Consider the following 7,243-nt stretch of genomic DNA (forward strand, 5'->3'; position numbering starts at 1 on the left):
TCATCCTAAAATGTACATTATATAATGATTTACGAAATTTACTTATTAGAAATACCACTGGCTCAACAAATTATGAAGAATTTGAATTATTCAGAACTTTAGTATGTACTTATCCCCGGCAATGCTCTCAATTTATTATTAATGCTTTAAAACTAAGACAATCAAAATTTTCACGTTGACTTTTAAATATGTAATTTATATAACCAGTGACATATAGGTCCGATGGGCCGGGTGCTATTATCTTGTATTATTGTTTCACTGTATTATTGTAACATGCAAAATGCACATGTCACTATAATAAATGATTTACTTACTTACTTACTTACTTTAAAGAAGTCTTATAAGGTATTTTTATAGATTGTCAAAAATTGAACACGATAATACATAATACATTAATATATGTTGATATTATGAACAATACGGTTAGAAGTTAGTTTTTGGAATTTTGAAAAATGACTTGGAAAAGACAAGACTGAATATTAAAAAATTTATATTCAAAATTTATAAATAGTATTAAAGTTGCTACTGACATATTCATGTAGATAGTGCTGCTGATCTTTATTGTTATTTAAATGCATCTTGCCGTTTTATATATATATATATATATATATATATATATATATATATATATATATATATATATATATATATATATATATATATATATATATATATATATATATATATATATATAACATTGGGAATTAGGAAGACTTTTTGAGAACTATACAAATTAGAAAATTATTCAAGGAAAATAGGATTTAAGTATTATTTCTATAAAACTGAGAGTAAGTATATCGAAATCGAGGCGTTGTCGCCCATGATTATTTAAATACAAGTAAATGTCCACACAGACATCAAAGAAGTAAGGATACTTATCACTTTTTTATAGACCCACTAACATATTTATACAAATATAAATATTTCTTGTCATAAAAACTGCTGATTTCTGTAAATCTTTTAATCCATAAATAACCGTGGAATTCACCTTTAGGTATCCCACTCCTCAATGTTGTTGTATCAAGATTTTCTTGAGAAGTATATCATTGAAATCTGTAGACAAAACAAACTTAAATAATACAAAGATAATGGGGGATCAGTATCCATCCCTCTGAGTTATGGCCCATTTAATTTGACCTTTTTGCACCTAAAATGCAATTTCATCCTGATTAGGATTTGTTGTCAGTATTTTTGATTAAGCAAACTTATTTCTTCAAATATTGTTTTTAATTATGCACAATGTTCACACTGAATAGAGGGATTACGAAAAAAATTGTACAAAGCTGCATAAATTTTTTGTGACCTTTTTGCACTAGAATAGACAATTTCTTTAATAGTTGCAATTGGATTTGAAATAAAAACTTTTTGAATATCAAGAATTTTATCAAGAATTTTATAAGATTAATCCAGTTTGCCTAAATATGTATTCAGTATCATTTTGACATAATATAACATGGGGGTCAGTGATGTCAGATTTTAGATATAGGGCTTCAAAGGTAAAATTCTCGCAAAATTTGGCTTAAAAAAATTCAGACATGTTCTATATATATGCATGATTTTATGCTAAACGGCTATCACATTCTCAAGATTTGATTTTGTACATGTCACACAGAACCTATAAAATATGTTACAAACCTATCAAATGTTAAAAATGTGAATAATGATTAAAGTATAATAAAAAGAAAAGTATATTGAAAATTCATAAAATTGCTTGTTTCTGTCATTTTGGTCTAAAAAACCTTCCGCACGAAAAAATAGTTCCCCAAAAAACTTGTTTGTTTCTTGAATTCAAATGGATTTTCTTTATGAATGTTGTGTAATTAATAAAAATAATTATAGATAAAAAATAATCTATCTGTGATGATTAAATAAGTAAAATCATATTCATTTTAAATATAATAATCATCTGCGCAATGAAATCGAAACATGAGGAGTGAGATACCTTAAGAGAATTTACTTTTGATCGGAGTTATCCCCACCTATTTCAACAAAACCCAATATTTTTTATATATATACGTAATACACATTAAAAGTGACGCAAATAAATTGTAAAAAGAAGTTGTGTGTTTAGGGTAACCCGACTAACCTAAAAAAAATGGCCCGATCCTACCATTTTTAGATGTCTGGTTTTATCCGATTGTGAATTTTATATTATTTCTATTAAAAAATCCATTTTTAAATATGACACAAACAAACATTCTTATGGTTCATGCAGAAAAACATATGATAAAATAAAAAAAATCCCTACCTACCTAACCTAATTTGTTCATCAGTGTTACCCTAAACAAACAATTTTTTATAGGCCTCATAAAAACGTAAAACTATTTTCTGTAAAAATTTCTTTGCAGATTGGATATTTTTGCAGAAGCTTCCAGTGTTTTAGAGTTCGTTTTTTTTCATACCCTTAATATGAGGATAACATTTAGTAACCAAGACCATCTTGGATTTAAAAGTCTGTCAAAGAAGTACAACTGAAAACAATGAATCATCTTTTTGGGAAATTGACAATGAATAAAAAATTAGATATAAATTTTTAATTGGGAAATCATTTATTCATTCAAATACCTGTAAGAACGTCTTGCATAAAATATATTTTAGAGAGAGATAAGGTTGGGGATGGGTTTTTTTTTAGCTAAGGGACATGCCTGAAAATTTATGACACTTATGTATCTGGAAGTTCAAAAAATTTGTAACTATGGAAAAGTCATTTTTAAGATAATCAGTAGTATTTTTTTTATATTTGATATATAATTTGCCACTCAATGTTGTCCGTCCAAAATTAGGGTTTCCCCTCACTTTCTGACGATTTTTAACAAATATATATTCGTACATGTAGTAATGGAAGCGGATTTTTTTTCCCTTTTGGAGAATAATAGTGAAAAAGTTAAACTAAGTCTGAACTACTTTTTTAAGAAGCTGAAAATATCTTTCTTTACACGGGGAGCTTTTCTTTTATATTGGATTTCTAAAAACTATGTATATTGTTTTCCTGGTACAACGTTACCTCTAACGAATTTTTTATAAAAGTCTCTTTTGTGTAAGCATGTACATGTACCTCGCATACATACCTTGCAGTTTGAACAACTTTCATAGTGAAACGAGAAGTGCAATCGGTTTTTGGATAGCAGTTCAATATGCCATTTCAAAAGTGAACTGCATTCCAGAACAAATTTTTTAATTCAAAATTTATAATTCATACTTGGAGCCTTAAATGTTGAGGGACCAATTCTAGTGTAAACCACTGCGACTGTGTAAAAATGGCGATGTGGTCATCTCTAGTTCTCGATAATCGGGGCCCTAAAAATGTGCATTTTTTATCATAGCTGGATTTAAAGAAACGGTTTTGGAAACATTAAGTCCCATCACCCGTATTTATTCAATATTTACAGATTCAGAGCAGTTATTTATCATTCTAATATGTGTTTAGTCATCTGTTTTTCATGTGTAGGACTTCAAATAGACATTGACTGTTTAAAGTGCGTTTAAATACTTTGAATCGGTTTTACAACAATTGGCTGTTTCTTTTGGGGGTTTTTGTACAGATTCGTGATGATGTAATAAAACTTGATTGTTTTACACTAAAGTATTTTAATACCTAGATTACTTCCACTACTTAGTTTTTCACCGTTCACAGGTAAAATGAAGCAGATATACACCATAATATAATCTGATCTGTATTGTTCATGTACATTATGTATTTTTTTTCCAAAATATATTACAGTTTGGTTTTTTATAACAATACGACTTAAAAAAAACATATTTAAGGAAAATATGAATTAAAGAAATATTTCTATTAATTTCTATTAGCCCTCTGTATTCTAGTGTTGGTTGTCTACTCGCCGTCGTCATAATTTTTTTATACAAGTAGATGCCCACACCGTCATCAAAAATGTAAGGATGATTATTATTTTTTTTTTGTGAAGACCCACTAACAGTAACAGTGATAACAACTATTTTTTGTCATAAAAACTGCTGGTTTCTATAAAGTTTTTCGTTTATTAATAACCCGTGGAATTCATATTTTTAATCTGAGCTAATCCTGGTTGTTTTAAGTTAGGTAGTTAAAGATTAGATGCAAGAAAATGTCCCCACCTATTTCAACAAACTCTAGTTGTTTTTTTTCAAAATACATAATACACATTAAACCTGACGTAAAGTTCATTCTATTATTTATATTTTATACATGGTTATCATTTAAATAGGCACGATCGTTACACATGTATGAGTTTTTCTACTTATAATTTTGGTATTTTCCTTTAACATATTATAGCATTAAATGATTTATTTTTGACGTCGTCGTGTCAATAACTGCCGTCAGTTGAGCAGACAAATTGAATAACGCGCGCTAGCTCGTTATGATAATTTGTCTGCTCAACTGACGACAGTTATTGACACGACGACGTCAAAAATAAATCATTCAATGCTTATATTTACATTCCCGTGTTAATGAAATCAATTATTTAATTAAATAAATCGGTATGAATTACAGACCACAGAGGGAGTAAATTAGTAACAGCCAGAACAGCTGATTTCTTAAACTGGTTTAATCTGGTTATCACAAAGACTGTTGAGATAAGCTTAAAAATATAATCCATGAAAAATAACTCTTGAAAATTTGCTTTAAACAATATATTCAACTTTATTGCTGAATAATTTTAAACCACTGTGTTAAACATGTATGAAATTTAATTATAAACTGATTAAATAGAAACATTAACAATAAATAGTAAATAGTAAATAACACGGCGTAGTTAAACTCGGTAGAGGCGGTGATGCGGTCACGTGGCGGCCTTTCCTCAGTTGAAGTGAAACGTGCAGAAACGAGTAGGACAGAATCCGACTGGAGGATTTACTTCGTTTTAGTGGACTGAAGTTGTTGAAGAAATAAGGTTAGTAACTGTTGACACCCCAGTCTCGGATACAGTACGTAAGGCTGAAACATCCATTGTTGACATGGTTGATGTCGACTCCACATGTTTTCTACCAGCCGCCATTGTTGACAAAGTACTGCTCATTGTTTTCTTTTGGTTAGACGACATCGATCTGTTGTAAGACTTCAATGAGCTTTCGCTTTTATGATTTGACATAAACATGATGTGTCTACTTTCGTATCCAAGGTCGCTAAGATAGGTAATTGCTGTTGCTCTAAGGCAATGGGGGGTATAGTTAGTTTCCACACTTGCAGCTTTGCATATTTCATTTAAGAACTTGCTAAAGGTACGTTTAGAAAGCGGTTTTGCTGCATACCACTTGTCTGTTTCCGGGGTTGCTTCCTTGTAATATTGATTGAAAAGAGAAGTTGCACTTTTTTCTGTTTTTTCAATTAGGAGTTTGAGTAGTTTTACTGGGCAGCAGGTACTTTGAGGAGATGCATACATTCTCTTCTCAGTGTGTCCTTCAACAGCTCTTGCTGCTAGTACAATACCCCCTTGATGGATTTTTTGTTGAGTTTCATGATTTAGGGTGACAAACTCTCCAGTATCATCCTCATTGAACTCAAAACTGTCCAATTTCAGTTGGTGGTGAAACTCCATGCCACGCGTGACAAAATGGATGGAGATGAGATACCACACAGCCTGTCGAAGTATTACTGGTGATGTAGTTGCTTTTTCAAGGTAAGTAGAAATTTTACTTAGGTCATGGGGCTCTGTAACTTTTTAATGGGTAACTGGTTGAGACAATCCGAGTCGTGTTCTCTCTTTAAATAAGCCATCGAGAACTCCATTGGCAATTTTAAATTCTTTGTCTCTGATTATGTCTATTTCTCTTTTGTTATCAGTTAGAAATCTGTTAATAGCACATCTGATGTTGATGAGAGAACTTTTGTGATAAAGTTGGTCTTTGCCATTATTTTCAGCGTTAGTTTTAGGTCTTACAGCAATGTAGAAGTGTGACAACCTTTCGGCAAGTGTGTTTGCATCTACAGATATCATATCCAAATTTTCACCATAAGTTTCCATATTCCAGTCTGAATAAAGTAAGAAAGGTACTTGTGAACAAAAAGGCATGTGTGTAACATTTTTGGTCATGTGTTTGATTGCTGTATTTAAAAAAGCAACAAAACTTAGCCTTGAATGAATTTTTACACCTATTGCCACTAACTATCAACAAGTTGTACCTTGAAAAATTTTCATTCCCCACAATGCATCCTTTTTTGTAGATTCAGCTTGTCTTGATGCAAACAGTCTGTCTATGTCAGTACTTGTTGAGGGTTTAAACCGCTTTGAAGGCGGGCTCTAAAATATGAATTTTAGGGGCAAGTTTATAGATTGTTATTATAGCAGTTGTTAAATTTTTGCATAAAAGAATATGTATTTATTATTTATTTTATTTTTATTTTTTATTGTATGTATTTAGACAAACCTTTTGGTGATCATCAATTTTTCCATCTGGATGGAGAGACTGCTCAATGGCATGGGTACATGTATCTACCTCAACCTTATTTATGGTTCCCCAATCTATTGTTTTGAAGATTTCATCATCTTCATCTGTCAGGAAATTGAGTATATCCATGTCCTCAAAGTTGAGGTCAAAATTGGCCATTTATCTTACATATAATAGGACAACAGTGCAAACTATGCAGATATTGTTTACTGAAGCAGAAGATATTTTTTCATTCGGAACTCCTCTGAGTTCACCATTCATGAATACAGAAAGAATTAGAGATCAATGTTTTGGGAACTATTTATGTAAATAACATGTAAATTCATACGCAGTGAATAGGTGTTGCATTAAGAGGCATTTAAACATCACAGAATTTAATGGAAAAACACAGTAGAATGTAAATATTTGCTTTTAAATTGATTTGAACTCATTTATTAATAGATTGAACTGAAATCACGACAGACTAACTCTGGTCCATCTTTCAGGGGAAAAAATTTAATGCGTGAATCTTGTACTAAGATTTATCTTTTTTGCTGTGCTATACAGTTAAGTGTAAACAGATTTAAATGCACTGATTATTATATTTTTTTATATAAATCCGTCATCTTTTCGTTTACATTTTTGGCGGATGTCTTTTATCTTTCAAACTTTTCCTCCTCGACGTATTCTTAAATAAAGAAATCTTTAACGAATAAGGAACCATTCTTTGAGTATTCTGAGGTGATCATTTTTGTCAGGGCGTTTCAATATAAATCAATATAAATCAATAAATCCTGAAGGGCTTTATGATAGTTTTAACTATATATACATGTAACTAGCCCTCACACGAAGTCGATCGATCTATAGATACATCGATTTC

The 7,243-nt window shown here is 30.6% G+C and overlaps 1 pseudogene; it reads right to left on the bottom strand.

Annotated features, from left to right (window-relative positions):
- Nucleotides 1-4,859: 4,859 nt before the first annotated feature.
- Nucleotides 4,860-6,749, bottom strand: LOC136275584 (uncharacterized; annotated as a pseudogene).
- Nucleotides 6,750-7,243: the final 494 nt, after the last annotated feature.

This window comes from Magallana gigas, chromosome 1 (genome assembly GCF_963853765.1).
Source record: "Magallana gigas chromosome 1, xbMagGiga1.1, whole genome shotgun sequence".
In the NCBI taxonomy this organism is placed as follows: domain Eukaryota; kingdom Metazoa; phylum Mollusca; class Bivalvia; order Ostreida; family Ostreidae; genus Magallana; species Magallana gigas.